General features: G+C 49.8%; 1 protein-coding gene and 1 long non-coding RNA gene across 2 annotated transcripts in view; one reads left to right on the forward strand and one right to left on the reverse strand.

Moving 5' to 3' along the window:
* The window catches only part of LOC119563617 (immunoglobulin lambda-1 light chain), a 216,385-nt gene that overhangs the window by 78,911 nt on the left and 121,687 nt on the right, over positions 1-15,787 (reverse strand). The window lies entirely within an intron of this gene.
* On the forward strand, positions 11,763-14,178 carry LOC122462799. The gene is made up of 2 exons (XR_006285597.1): positions 11,763-12,676; positions 13,100-14,178. It is a non-coding gene; the product is annotated as an uncharacterized LOC122462799 (long non-coding RNA).

The raw sequence follows: 15,787 nt of genomic DNA on the forward strand, positions 1-15,787 counted from the left end.
CACCGGTGCTGTGTGCTGCGCGGTAAGGGGGCAGGGAGCGGGGGGTTAGATAGAAGGAAGGGGAGTTCGGGGTGGTGCTCAGGGGGTGGGGGTGTGGATGGAGTTGGGGCGGTCAGAGGGCGGGGAATGGGGGGTGGGGGGTTGAATGGGGGCAGGGGTCCCGGGGGGGGGGGCAGTTAGGAAGGAGGGGGGCTGTTGGGGTCGTGAGGGGACAGGGAGAACGGGTGTTTGGTTAGGGTAGAGGTCGGGGGGGGGCAGTCAGGAAGGAGAGGGGTTTGGATGGGGCGGTGGGGGGCAGTCAGGGACAGGGGTTCCAGGGCAGTCAGGGGACAGGGAGCGGGGGGGAGGGGGGTGGATGGGGCAGGGGTCCTGGGCCAGGGATCAGGGAACAGGGGGGGTTGGATGGGACAGGGAGTCCGTGGGCGGGGGGGGGGGGGCGTCAGGGAGCGAGAAGCAAGGGGGGGCAGATGCGGGCGGGGGCACAGCCTGAGACAGCCTCCCCTAACCCGCCCTCCATACAATTTCCAAAACCCGACGTGGCCCTCAGGCCAAAAAGTTTGCCCAGCCCTGATCTAGATATTTGGAACTCAGGTCTCTCACGTGTGTGGTTTCCTTAATGTCGAATAAAGAGCAACACAGTCAGCACAGTGCTATGTGGGTCCGGACCAAGGTCCATCTCGCCCAGCGTCCTGTCTCCCGACACTGGCAAGCGCCAGGTGCCCCAGAGGGAATGAAGAGAACAGGGAATCCTCCCGTGATCCATCCCCTGTCTCCCAGCCCCCTCGCCCCTCTCTTTCTCTCTCTGGATGTGGTTCTGTCTCTGCTTACACACACAGCAGTGAGTTTCTCTGTTTCTTTTTTTCTCTCTCTCTCCAGGGGCCTCTGCTTACACACACAGTGAGTTTGTTTCTTTTCTCTCCACCTCTCTCCCTCACTGGCTCTGTCTGTTTAGTAGCTGCCTATTTGCCCTGCCGAATTTTCCAGAGAGCCTAAGGGAGTTAGGCTCCAAACGCCAAATTAAAGGAAAGGAGAAAGTTTAAGCACTAAGGGGAGACCCAGTTCTTGGAGGGGTCTCTGGAAATGCTCATTGTGTTTTGGAGAGGCGGCATGGGGGGTGTTTCCCCACCACAGTACATCAGCCAGATAAACTCAGGACCTCGGCCAGAAAATCCGCTCTCCAGGAGACGTCGCATGCCAGTGTGAGGGGCTCTGAGACCTTCCCCACGCCATGGCCCGACTCCACCAGCTGCAGGTGGGCACGGGGCCCTGCAAAAAGGGGCAGGAGAGTCCCAAATAATAATATAACGACCCCCCACTCCAGGGAGCGAAGAATCTGGCTCAAAGCGCAGACTCCTTCATCGAAATGCTCTCATGCAAACATGAATCAACACAACTCCTCTCACACACACGTGCAAATGTGACACCAACAGACCTGGGCGGTTGGAACCTGGGACCTGTGGTGCTTAGTGTATGAGCCTCTAGGGCATGAGCTAAAAGTCACTCGGCTCTAAGCTAAGGCTGCAGAGCAGACTCACTAATCTCACTCTAAGTGGGCTCGGTGCCACTAGATGGGACAGAACAGCACACCCAGGGGGTGTGTGGGTTACACAAACACACCCACAAATACTCCACCTCACCAGGAAAAACTCACACATTCACCTACACTCCCTTCCATGGGCCAGAGCGAGAGCAGCCAGGAAATACCAGTCATTTGTCAGAGGGGCCCCCCAGAACCCCAGCTCCCCAGTTCAGCTGCGGAGCGCACAGGACAGTCTGTTGCAACCTCAGGCCCTGATTGGTGGTTTCCAAAACTGCAAAACTCCTGTAACAAAGTCTCTCTCCTGCCCATTCACCAGCGCAGGTGTTTCCTCTTTCTCTCCTTCTCTCCAGCTTCGTGGTGGCCTCTGACAAAGCATCTCCTTCAACTTAAAGTGACCTCAGAAGGGGGTGGACCGCAAGGGCAAAGTCAGGTGCCTTCTCTCTGGGAAGCGAAGCGTGTGGCTGGCCCCCTTTTTGTCCCAGCCCCCCTGTCTCCCTGTCACTGTGTCTCTCCAGGCGCAGTAATAGGTGGCGGTGTCCGCAGCTGTCAGGGAGCGCAGCGTCAGGGAGACCTGGTTCTTGGCGGTGTCTGCAGAGATGGTGATCCGGCCTTGGTGAGACGGGGCGTAGCCGGTACCCCCGTTATATGGATAAACATATCCCATGGACTCCAGCCCTTCTCCGGGAGGCTGACGGAGCCAGTACCAGTAATAATACCGAGTATTGATGGAGACCCCGGAGACAGCGCAGGTCAGTGTGAGGGGCTCCGAGACCTTCCCCAGCTTTGGGCCAGAGGCCACCAGCTGCAGCTGGGAAAGGGCACCTAGAACAAAAGAGGGAGAGTCCAAAACAATCTTTGAATGCGACGCCCAGAGAGTGAAGTCTCCCTCTGCCTCCCCCCGGTCACAGCCACAAACACAGAAAGAAATGGAAACAGTCACACACAGGAAAGCACAGAGAGAAATGCAAACATCACACAGAGAGATACACAGAGACTCACGCGGTGCCAGGGCCAGCGCAAAGAAGACACATTTAATCATTTGCAAGTCTTCAAATATCTCCAGTCCAGCCGCTGACCCAATGGAGCTTGGACAGCTCGGGTGAGTCGGCTGAAGTGTGAGCCTTGGGCTGCAAACCTCTGCCGACACCTGTAACAAACTGTAGCTTATACGCAGACACAGAGATTTGCCCTCTGTGATGTGTAGGGACTGGGTGTTATCCCTATAAACAGTCTCGGAGCCCTCTAGCGGTCTTCCCTGTCTTCCGCTGCAGAAGCCAGAAGAACCTGCCAGAGAAGCTGTCATAAATATAAAGGGAAGGGTAACCACCTTTCTGTACACAGTCCTTTAAAATCCCTCCTGGCCAAAGGCAAAACCCTTTCACCTGTAAAGTGTTAAGAAGCTAAGCTCACCCCACTGGCACCCAACCCAAAATGGCCAATGAGCGGACAAGATTCTTTCAAAGTGGGGGGGGGGGGGGGACAAAGGGTTTGGTCTCTCTGTGTGATGCTTTTGCTGGGCACAGATCAGGAATGCAGCCTTACAACTCCTGTAAAGTTAGTAAGTAAGTAATCTACTTAGAAAATGTGTTAGCTTTTCTTTTGTTGAAAGGCTGGTAAAATAAGCTGTGCTGGATGGAATGTATATTCCTGGTTTGGTGTCTTTTGTAACTTAAGGTTTTGCCTAGAGGGATTCTCTATATTTTGAATCTGATTACCCTGTAAGGTATTTACCATCCTGATTTTACAGAGGTGATTCTTTTACCTTTTCTTTAATTAAAATTCTTCTTTTAAGAACCTAATTGATTTTTCATTGTTCTTAAGATCCAAGGTTTTGGGTCAGTGTTCACCTGTACCAACTGGTGAGGATTCTTATCAAGCCTTCCCCAGGAAAGGGGTGTAGGGCTTGGGGGGATATTTTGGGGGAAGACATCTCCAAGTGGGCTCTTTCCCTGTTCTTTTTTTAAAACGCTTGGTGGTGGCAGCATACGGTTCAAGGACAAGGCAAAATTTGTACCTTGGGGAAGTTTTTAACCTAAGCTGGTAAGAATAAGCTTAGGGAGTCTTTCATGCAGGTCCCCACATCTGTACCCTAGAGTTCAGAGTGGGGAAGGAACCTTGAAAGAAGCTGTGTGGGTTAGTAGCCAGACACTGTATGTCTTCACCTAGATATTTGGAACTCGGGTCTCTCACCATGTGGTTTCCTTAATGTTGAATAAAGAGCAACCTGAGTAGCACAGGGCTATAGTGGGTCAGATCAAAGGTCCATCTAGCCCAGTATCCTGTGTCCCAACAGTGGCCAGTGCCAGGTGCCCCAGAGGGAATGAACAGAACGGAGAATCACCAAGTGATCCATCCCATGTCACCCCTTCCCAGCTTCTGGCAGACAGAGGCTAGGGACACCATCTCTGCCCAGCCTGGCTAATAGCCATTGACAGACCTATCCTCCATGAATTTGTCTAGGGTTTTTTTTTACCCCTATTATGGTCTTGGCCTTCACAAGATCCCCTGAAAAAGAGTTCCTCAGGTTGATTGTGCGTTGTGTGAAGAAATACTTCCTTGTGTTTGTTTTAAAACTGTTGTCCATTAATTTCATTGGGTGACCCCTAGTTCTTGTGTTATGAGGAGTAAATAACACTTCCCTATTTACTTTCTCCGTGCGTATGTGGATCCTTTTAATCTCTCACACACTGACTTTGTCTATCTGTGTCTCTTTCTCTTTTCCCCGCACTCCCTGCTTGTGACCTTGGCTGGGATTTCCAAAGTTGCTTAAGGGAGTTAAGGAGTACTTGTGGCACCTTAGAGACTAACCAATTTATTTGAGCATGAGCTTTCCTGAGCTACAGCTCACTGCATCCGATGGAGTGAGCTGTAGCTCAGGAAAGCTTACCCTCAAACAAATTGGTTAGTCTCTAACGTGCCACAAGTACTCCTGTTCTTTATGCGAATACAGACTAACACGGCTGCTACTCTGAAACCTAAGGGAGTTAGGCACTCAGATCCCAATATAACCCCTAAGGGAGTCAGACTCCCCAATCCTTTCACTGCCTCTGAAATCCCCAACACCTTCTGTCTCTGTTCCCCACCGCTTCTTCATCTCTCACCTCCTTCTCACACACTTCTACTGACCTAGACACTGAAGAGCTTGAAAAATTGCAGTTCCCTTCATTCTTTAAAGCAACAGATCTTCCCTGGCCCTAAGAGGGGATTTCTCATGGTAAAAACTGATTGGCAGTAGGCTATGTTTCTTCTACATTTTGTATCCGCTGCTTTTAAATAAAATCGGAACCCCGAAAAGAGTCGCACGTGAATGTAAATAGACATTCAGGATCACCTGTTGATTCTGTTGTGTTGTTATTGGTTAGCGTTTGTTGCGAAGTGTTTGCTAACTGATTTCTGTGTGTTGGGAATTGATTTGTGTGTAGTCCATTGGGGTTTTGTTTGTTTGTCGTCATTTCCTATTGTGTATTGATTAGCTGCTTTGGTGATTACTTTGGGGTTTATTTGTTGCTTTGTTGTTGTTGTTGGGAGTTGGTTTGCTTTTGCTTTTTTTGTTTTCTCTCAAATGTCTGCACCTTTCAACAGCAAAACAAGCCCTTCCCTTCCGGCTGCATTTCCCTCCCTGGGACTCTCTATCGCCCTGCATGGGCTCAGTTATCATTTTAAGAGGCTCACTTTTTGTCCCAGACCTCCCTGTGTCTGTGTCACTGCGTGTCTGGCACAGTGATGCCTGGCGGTGCCTGCAGCTGTCAGGGGGCGGAGCTGCAAGGAGACCTGGTTCTTGGCGGGGTCTGCAGAGATGGTGCCTCGGCCTTGGGGAGACGGGGAGTAGCGCGTGGCCCCGCTCCATGGAGAAATCCGTCCCATGGATTCCAGCCCTTCTCCGGGAGGCTGACGGAGCCAGTACCAGCAGTTCTACTCTTCCGTGATGAAGAACCCGGAGGCAGCGCAGGGCAGTGTGAGGGGCTCGGAGACCTTCCCCACCCCAGGGCCGGAGGCCACCAGCAGCAGCTGGGAAAGCGCCCCTAGAAAGAAGGATAGGAGAGTCCAAATAAGCATATAACCAGATGCTCCCGGGAGCGACGGATCTCCCTGAGGTCCCCCCGCCATGCAGCCATTCCCACCGAGATACCAGCTCTTACCTGGTGCCAGCGTGAGGGCAGCAGGAAATAGGTTATCGGTTTGAAGAGGAGGGTGGGGGAAATAGTATCAAATCTCCAGTTCGGCCCCTGAGCTGACAAAGCCCTGGAATCTCTGGAAATGACAGGGCCAGAGCTGTCCACATCCCTGTAACTTACACTCCATCTCCACCCACAGGGCCTGGCTGAGTCCGGATCTCTCTCTCTGTCCTTTTCTGGGAATGCCCCTGTCTCTTCTCTGTCTCTCTCTGGGTGTGGCTTCCTGCCAGCCTCTCTAGCCTTTTCCTCTCTATTTACAAAAGCTGGGCTGTTTGTAAACCGCGCGTTAGCTAACACGTGGTAACCTCCGACAGAGGAGGCCGTTTGTAGTTTTCACTTTACCTGGCTGTTAACCCCAGATTCCCCCCAGTCTTTGTGTCCACCCATTGATAAGCAGGAAAACTACACGCTTCCTTCTCCACACTAAAAACATCCCCTCCCCCACAGTTCTTCTGTCGCTTCACATCTACACAATCCTCCCTTCGCTACACTATGGAGTGGGCGTGTTGAGAAAATGCAGTTTGATAGCTCCTGTCAGATAAATGATCTCCCGTGTCCATGTTCAAGTGGGGGACGCATTGTCTGTTGCAAGTTCTCTCTCTCTCTCTCTCAAGCTGTGCCCCTAAAAAGCTACAAGTGAATTAAAGGAAACCCTGGGGGGGGGGGGGGATGTCAGTACAGTGTGTTGCTGCAGGTTAAAAAGTGCCGGGGTGTGTCTGAGGGGTTTTGTTCATTGGCGTTTTCTTGTTTTAGGGTCTGTTGTTGTTCTTCTTATTTTATTGTCTTTGTGCTTATTCTCACTTGGTTATTTTACGATTGTATTCATTGGTTTTGGAGGGTTTATTTATTGCCTCCGGCTTTTTATGTTGCCTTTTAGAATTTTTTTTCATTTTTTGAAACCTTTTTGCATAGGGGAGCGTGAAGGAGTGGGACCGGGCACCTGGGAATAGAAACACATTCTAATTCGCATTATTATTAAGAGCAATGAATAGACTGGTCCCCTGCCAGACCAGTGGTGTGAGGGGCTGAAATTACCTTCCAAAGCTGCTGCAAGGAACCCTAAATGGGGCCAAAACCTCATTTTCCCGGGTGCTGGAGGGGAAAGTTCTCAGGCAGGGACTGGCTGGTCACTGCACAGACCCAGGGGGCTGCGGATTGTCTCTCCGGGTGCAGCCTGGGCAGATTTAAACAGGAAACTGTCTCCCTGATTTGCATGCCCCGCTCCTTATAAAGCAGGCAAACGCCTTCCCTGAGTGATGTAAGAGCAGGACGTGGGAGGGGGAGATGTAACGCCCTGACCCAAATCCCACTGAAATCAAAGGAGACTCAGGGAGTCGGGTTTGGGATAATTAAATGATTTGGGATCCTAATCACTGTCTCTGGCATTTAGGCTGTGAAATTTAAGCCACTTCTAAAAATTGGATTTAGGCTCTCAGGTCATTGAAATTGTTTCCCCGTTTGTCCAATGGGAATTGTATTTCTCTACGTTAAGATTCGCTCATGAATGTGAGACGCAGAGATACTGAGGTGATGCGGCCCTTAAAACACCTGTCCTAGATTAAATTAATCGCGTGGCAATAGTGGATATTGACACGCACCTGGATTTGGCAGCTGTTTCTCTTTCAGCTATTCCGCTCTTACTACAAGCCCTGTGGGTATGCCCGTTCGTTAGAGAATGTTTGTAATCACACGCTGCGGGCCGTCACGACTCTCCCCTTTCAGGCCACTGGCAGGCCACGCAGCTGGCTCGGAGCTCGGCCCATACAGGGTCACCGACCACAGTAACTGCGTCTGCCCATGATCTTTAGGGCAGGTGACAGACCTCCCCATTAGTGATGACCGTGCAATCTGTGTTGCCGCTTTAGGTCCAGATGGCTCTCCGGGGTTCGTCCCCGGTGCCTCTTTCTTGACTTCTCAGAACACCGAACATTTGCTGAGAATTGACCATGTCCCTGCGACTCCAGCGGGTGCTCTGTGCGCATGAGCTAAAATAAGGGAAAGGCCAGTGGCGAATAACCCTTTAAATATCTTCATAAGTGTTCTAACATTTGATAATTTTAGATCTAGCTTTAGGTTTCACTGTAATGCTCCCCCGCCCCCACCCCCCGTCTTGGTCTAAGATGCCACTATTAATAACATTGGCTTTGCGTTGTTCAGATTAAACTAATTTATGGCAGAAACCAATATACAAGCATGGAGAGGTCCAGAGGAAAATTCTCCTGTGGTCAAATTATTCCAGAACTGCCCATTGCAATGTTCATGCAGTTGGCGTTTACCGCTAGAGGAGGCAGGGAAATGGACTCGTTCGGTGCCTGTTCTCATCCATTGTGACAATTCCCATCTTCCTACTTGAGCCTCCTTTGTCCATTTGTTAACTTTTTAAACAAGGACAGTTCTGCTTTCCCCCGCGGCTGCCCCTTGCCTTGGGAGGGGAGGGGAGGGGAGGGGGGAACTTGGGCAAAGCTACTTCAGTGTTTCCCTTCAAAGCTCCCCTAAAATCCATCTTTGCCATGAAGGGAAGAAAAATACTTGACGACTGGTAGGCTGCTCTTTTGCTGAGGTCACTGCCCATAATGCTGGTCAATATTGTCACATTGGTTCCTTGCCCCGCGTCTCTCTGTAGGTTCCCATCTGTTGCCTTACATTGAGTTCCTAAGCTGCCTGGGGCTCCGGCTGTTTGATCTGTGTTTGTGCAGCGCCTCGCACAACAGAGCTCCGATCCATGGCTCTGGTTCCTAGGGGCCACATACAAAATAATAAACCAATAATTGACTTCACTTGGAGCAGTAGGAGGAGCTCGTCCCCCATGCCTGAGAGGAGCAAGTAAAATACACCTACGAGTTAGTGCTTAAGTGTTTTCCTTTGCCTCACTCACAGGCTGGGAAAGGAAGACAAGCCGCAGGAGAGACAACCCGTCTCCTTTTGCAGGCGTTTGTTCTCCGGTTGTCAGTCTTGCGGATGCAGGGGAAGGAGGACAACGGAGGGAGACCAGCCGGTCTCCTGCTGTGTGTAACTGCGGGGCGCCTCCTGCTGGGGGCTTATTTTCATTAAATTAACACCAGGGGAGGTTTGTGTCCGAGTTCAGACTCAGACCGGCTTCCCCTCACCGTGTCCCTCGCCCAGGGATACACCGCGGTGTCCTCGGGTCTCAGGCTGCCCCTGTGTAGGTAGACGCTGGAGCTGTCCTTGGAGGCTGTGAATCGCCCCTGGGCTGCCGGCGAGTAGCTGTTGCTGGATGAGGAATAAGAGTAGATCAGCCACTCCAGCCCCTTTCCCGGAGCCTGTGGGACCCAGCTCATCCCATGGCTGCTGAGAGCAAAGCCGCTCACGGTACAGGTCAGCTTGGTGGGTTCCCCGGATTTCTTAATCTCCGGGCTGGACTGGGTCAGAACCACCTGTGCCCGGGCCCCTGGGGAGAAACAAAGCGGGCTGTTAAAAGTAATGTTTAAAAAGATCAAGTAAGTTAGCGAGATAGATACGATAGCGGGAAGGAGACGCCTCGGTCTCTAGAAAGATATTGGTCTAATAAGCCCCCCGCGTGAGTCCCCGGATCTCACTGTCTTTCCACGCAGGATGACTTGTACAGGGGATTTTCTCAAGCCCTTGCACTTAGGAGCACAACTCTGTTCTGAAGGCTGTAACCCCGACCAGACCTTTCCCAGGGGCCTGATGGAGCCACTGGAGATGGTGCTTATTCGTGTTATACCCAGACACGACACAGTCCAGAGTAATGGGACTCCCTGGCTCTGCACGGCCAGGACTTGGCTGGGTTAAAGTGACCGTGGCCACAGAGCCTGTTAAAGAAACACAAATGGAGAAACTGGCCTATCCCATCACACCAGTGAGCCAGCTAATCTCCAACAGACCTCTCAGAGGAAGGTGCAAGACACCTTGGATGTGGGCTGTTACAAAATAAACCTGTCAGAGTTTGGTGTAAGCAGAAAAGCATTGACCCACTGACACCATCAAACCCTTGGGGAGATGAAAAAAAAAACAGCCTTACAAGAGGCTGCACCTCACTGCTCACCTGACAGGATGCACCAGGCCACAACCCAAAGACAACTTAGCTACAGCATGACTGCTGCTAACCTTTGCGTTAACACAACAGGTTTCAGAGTAGCAGCCGTGTTAGTCTGTATTCGCAAAAAGAAAGGAGTACTTGTGGCACCTTAGAGACTAACCAATTTATTTGAGCATGAGCTTTCGTGAGCTACAGCTCACTTCATCGGATGCATACTGTGGAAACTGCAGAAGACATTATATACACAGAGACCATGAAACAATACCTCCTCCCACCCCACTCTCCTGCTGGGTTGGTGTCAGATATTGCGGCTGACTGACAGGGCATGTATCATCCCATGTTTTTATATCTCTCAAGGCAGGCAAATCATTTTGCATTTCAGAATTGTCCTTTCTCCGATCTGTCTTCCTTCTCCCCCACCCCCAGCCCCAGATTCTTGGGGTTAAAGCCTGGGAAGTGGCCTTTGGAGATTTGGCTTCAGGCAGGAAGTTTGAAAAGTGCTTAATGGACAGATGCCCAAGCCCCATTAAAATTCAGTCACAGCCGGGTATCTAAAATCCCCTTATACTCCTTTCAAACCTCCAGCCCTTACATAAGAACATATATAAGAATGGCCAGACTGGGTCAGACCAAAGGTCCATCTAGCCCAGTATCCTGTCTTCTGACAGTGGCCAATGCCAGGTGCCCCAGAGGGAGTGAACAGAACAGGGAATCACCAAGTGATTCATCCCCTGTCGCCCATTCCCAGCTTCTGGCAAACAGAGGCTAGGGACACCATCCCTGCCCATCCTGGCTCATAGCCATTGATGGACCTATCCTCCATGAATTTATCTAGTTCTTTTTTGAACCCTGTTATAGTCTTGGCCTTCACAACATCCTCTGGCAAGGAGTTCCACAGGTTGACTGTGCGTTGTGTGAAGAAATACTTCCTTTGGTTTGATTTAAACCTGCTGCCTATTCATTTCATTGGGTGACTCCTAGTTCTTGTGTTATGAGAAGGAGTAAATAACACTTCCTTATGTACTTTTTCCACACCACTCATGATTTCCTAGACCTCTATCATATCCCCCACCCCCCACCCAGTCATCCCCTTTCCAAGCTGAAAAGAAAGAACACACACAGTGTCTTTGCCCTTTGTTCAAACATACTCGTGTACGGTATAAAAGTATCAAAAAGTCAAACCCGAAGTTCTGTTGCAAACAAGGCTATATACTGGCACCTGCTGCTTGCCTTCCTTCTGCCTCTTCCATCGCCATCTCTTTCCGACTCGCCACCACCATTACTGATGGTCATAAGGATAACTCTGTGACTTAGCACCTCTCCCAATGTGAATATGTCCCTCAAGTCCGCCAATTGCCCATGAGTTATCCCGTCTCCTTCCACGGGTGAGAGACTCACTTCTTCATACAAAAAATAGCTTGCTTTGCTTAAGGCAACATTTGTCAACTGCAGAACAACAAAACATCTGCGGTAGCTTGTGGTGTGAACAGAAGAGTGTCCGGGTGTCTCTGTCTGACCTATTTTCCGGAGCTGTCTGAGTGAGAGAGGAAAATTGGTGTTTCTCCAGCAGAGGGGGCGATTGGCCTGTACAAAACAGTTAACCAGACTTCAAAAAGAAAAAAATTCTCTTCTCCACTCCGGTCCTCCAGAGACGACAACACCGGTGAGGACAGAGCAAAAAATCTTGTTCCGGACTCTCAGCTGGTTTACACAGACACAGCTCCGTGACGTGCTGATCTGGGCCATTGACTCCAGCGGAGCTACGGCCACAAACCTCGCCTAGACACCGAGAAAAGAATTGGTCCCACAAAATCTCTGTCAAAAAGATATAAACATGGATATCCCTCAAAGACATATAAAGGTGGGTATTTTTTGCAGACCTTACAATGAGAATGATCCTTTACATCCACTTGAAGTCTGGCAATAAACACAACCGATCTATTGTCTGAAGACACACACAGAAACACGTGTTCCCCGAAGATTCATGGATTTTAAGGCCAGGAGGCTAATCGAGTCTGACCTCTTGCATAACACTGGCTATGGAATCTCACTTCACATTTTCTGCATCAAGCTATTCACTTCTGTGTGAGCTACACAGCATAACTTTGAGAAACACATTTAGTCTTGATTCAACGACTTCAGATCACGGAGAATCCATCCTTCCCCACCAGCCCTGGGCACTCTCATTGATGTCACGGCTAGTGTTCACATTTTCAAAAGGGACTGGGGATTTTGGATGCTTCGCTTTTTGGGTGCCCCTCTTGAAATGCCTAAAAAGGTGCCTGATTTGCAGAACGTGCTGAGCCTCTGCCCCCTTTAAGGTGCCTAAATATGGGCATCCAAAAATTGAGACTCCCCAGAATCACGACACAAATGTAGACTGAGAGCAGAACTTGGCCCACAGAAACCGAACCCTAAAACACGGGCAACATGTGGGCCTTTCACATCCTCAGCATATGTCACATCTGCACTAGCCGGACGTTATCGTGTGTACCTCATGCTAGGAACCCAGCCCTAAGCCAAGATGTATCTTATTATTTTATTTTATTTCCCTCCCAAGAAACACCAGTCCTACATAGAGGGACTCTGCTAGTATAAATGTCAGCACTGCGTAAAGAATTGCAGGCCACATCCTCCGCTGATAAGAACTGACTGATTTACCGCAGCTGAAATTCTTGCTCTGAGCTTTTCCCCTAACCTAACCAACCGACCACCATATTTGCCTTTTCGGAGTTCACTCACGGCACGCGCGCAAACATGGCACCTGCACACACACCCCTATTGTGACTTCCTTTGTGAAGCGTCCTCCTGAATCCACTGCCGTCTGTAAGAAGCATTCGGGGTCACTGAAAGTCACCTTGGTTGCATCATCCTTCTGACTGATGGCTGAAAAAATTACTCAAACCCGTGTGTTAATTAAACTTTTACTGATATTATTGTGTAAGTATTGCTTTTCTTTCTCTTTCTTTCTTTCTTTCTTTCTTTCTTTCTTTCTTTCTTTCTTTCTTTCTTTCTTTCTTTCTTTCTTTCTCTCTTCTTACCTCCTAGTTGTTTATTTCTCACCCTTTCTTTCCTATGAACTCTGATTAACAAAGAAGTTCATTAGAGAGAGACAAGGTGGGTGAGGTAATATCTTTTATTGGCCCAATTTCTGTGGGGGAGAGGGACAAGCTTTCGAGCCACACTTTATACACAGAAGATCATGTGTGTGTTTTTAATCAGTGAGTTCACACCTTCTAGTGGTTATAGCAATGTAGCAAAAAGGCTGCCTTCTTCAGACATCATTGCAGTGTTAAGCTGGCATTTATTCCTTATAACTAAACAGGTCCTTGTAATGCATGTTTTCTTTCTTGATATTCACAGGCAAAGATGTTCTGTGCAATCAAGTAACAAAGACACCCTCGGCTCTTACGGTGGAGATGGGGAACTAAGCGAAAATATTTTGCAATTATGCTACTACCTCTGCAAACCCTGATTTGTACTGGTACCGTCAGCTCTCTGACAACACCCTGCAGTTCATCCTATACAGGGATAACTCCCGGTCCCGGGATGCTGATTTTGCCAAGGGACGCTTCGCTGTGGAGCATGATTTAGCAGGAAAAACCTTCCACTTGCTCATATCTCCCGTGGGAAGTGAGGATGCTGCTTCCTATCACTGTGCCATCAGAGCCACGGTGACACAGCCTGACTGCAGCGCTGGACAAAAACCTCCGGGAAAGGCCCTGCCTTTGCAATACGTCTCCTCCACCCTCACGTTTCAATGGGCGTTAGGCGCCTAAATGCCTGTGAAACTCTAGGGCTAAGTGGCTTCCCAAGGTCTCGCACGGGAAGTCTGTGACAGAACAGGGACCTTCACCAAGGTTTCCCCAGGCCTAGGCCAGTGTCCTAACCGTTGGGCCACCCTGTCTTTACACGCAGTTTGCCGGTGGTTTTTGTACCTCTGTCACCAGACACTGACAGAGCTAAGGGAGTACAACCCGCTTCCGAGCATGCAGTTATATCAGAGTAAAGATGCTTTTCTCTGTATAGGTTATTCCCATACATTTACAAGGATTTTAGAGCAAATATATTTATAGAGGAACAAAACCCTGTCTGTTGACCAGCCCTTAGAATTCAGCCTATGTCCTGAAGAAGGAAGGGTTCTAATCCTTCCAAAGCTCTTGTCCTTTCTGTAATCTTTGTTCTGGCAACGCTGGGTGTTCTCATTATCCATTTACATGCCCAGGGCTTTTTTCAGCCCTGCTAATTTCTTGACCTCAGTGAAATCTTGTGGCAAGGAGTTCCACAGTCCGACTGTGCACAGTGTGGCAAAGTATTTCCTAGTGAAACCTCCTGCCTGACATAGGACACAGAATTTCACCCATCTATTACTGCAGTGGAAGGGGATGTTCTTGCCTAATAAATAAGTGAAAAATAATAAACCAAGGCTGAGATACCTAAAACGGATCTCTCTGAGCATCCAACCTTTACTCACTACCCTAAAGGAATTGCCTTTAATACACCATAAGCAATTTTATAAATAGCATTTGTGACAGGGAGCTGGGCAAAGGGTTGCCGATTCAGCCCTCTGTCAGGCCAGCTCTCATTTAAGGGAATAAATTAGAGCTGGCTGGAGGTAACCTGGCCCTCATTGGGGAGGCAGAGACAGCTGCCACCTAATTAGCCTGGGAGTGTATAAAAGCCTCCAAGGCAGGAAGCCAAGGGAAGAGCAGGAAGAAAGGGAAACGGCAGGGAGTGGAAGCAGGGAGGCAGCTCTTCCCTCTCAAGAAAGCCAGCGGCATATTGGGCTGTATTAGTAGGAGCATTGCCAGCAGATCAAGGGAAGTGATTATTCCCCTCTATTTGGCACTGGTGAGGCCATATCTGGAGAATTGTGACCAGTTTTTGTCCCCCCACTACAGAAGGGATGTGGACAAATTGGAGGGAGTCCAGTGGAGGGCAATGAAAATCATTAGGGAGCTGGGGCACATGACTTACAAGGAGAAGCTGAGGAAACTGGGATTGCTTGGTCTGCAGAAGAGAAGAATGAGGGGGGATTTGATAGCAGCCTTCAACTACTTGAAAGGGGGTTCCAAAGAGGATGGATCTAGATTGTTCTCAGTGGTGGTAGATGACAGAACAAGGAGCAAAGGTCTCAAGTTGCAGTGGGGGAGGTCTAGGTTGGATATTAGGAAACACTATTTCACTAGGAGGTTGGTGAAGCACTGGAATGGGTTCCCTAGGGAGGTGGTGGAATCTCCATCCTTAGAGGTTTTTAAGGCCCGGCTTGACAAAGCCCTGACTGGGATGATTTAGTTGGTGTGGGTCCTGCTTTGAGCAGGGGGTTGGACTAGATGAGGTCTCATCCAACCCTGATATTCTATGATTCTTGCCTGCAGACAGTGAAGGGCCAACTCTATAGGTGAAACGGTGGTGGGAACAAGCTTGTGAATAAACTGCACCAGTGCTGACTAACGCCAGGGTCTCAGGGTGACTTTGTGAAACTAGCAGAGGCAGGAGCTAAGGGGGGCCCTGCCGCGCTCTGCTACAGCATCTTACATGAGCCAACGTGGTCTGTGGTCTGGGTCTCAGTTTTCTTTTTCAAAAATGGCTGCTCCAGCACCCTGTCACCTGCTAGTTTTCCGCAGCTCAGCACCCCTTATTGCCACACTGGCGCACTGGGGTCAGCACTGACTCTGGGGGAGACCCCCTCCACTGAACCCCACATCATTCCCGGCAGCACAGCACCCCCTAGCACAATGGGACTAACATCTGTTACACGCGTTTTCTTTTCTCTCTCTCCTCCTCGCTCCAAGGAGAGCTGTGTCTGCGGTGGAGTGCTGTTTTGGAAGGGCTTTGGGGGGAGGGAGATATTTTTAAAATGTCTCATGCTGCTCTGTGTCCATGTCACAGAAGTGATCATCCTTATGACAGATGGTTCCACTTTGCCGGAGGACCGCGGTCCTCATTCCAGAGCTGTAGGCTCCTTCAGGTATCCTGGGCCACGAAGCCCCATGGAGCTAACGACCGAGACCTTGAACTTGACCCTGACCCACGGCTCATCCTACAGCC

The sequence above is a fragment of the Chelonia mydas genome, chromosome 13 (genome assembly GCF_015237465.2).
Source record: "Chelonia mydas isolate rCheMyd1 chromosome 13, rCheMyd1.pri.v2, whole genome shotgun sequence".
Classification (NCBI taxonomy): domain Eukaryota; kingdom Metazoa; phylum Chordata; order Testudines; family Cheloniidae; genus Chelonia; species Chelonia mydas.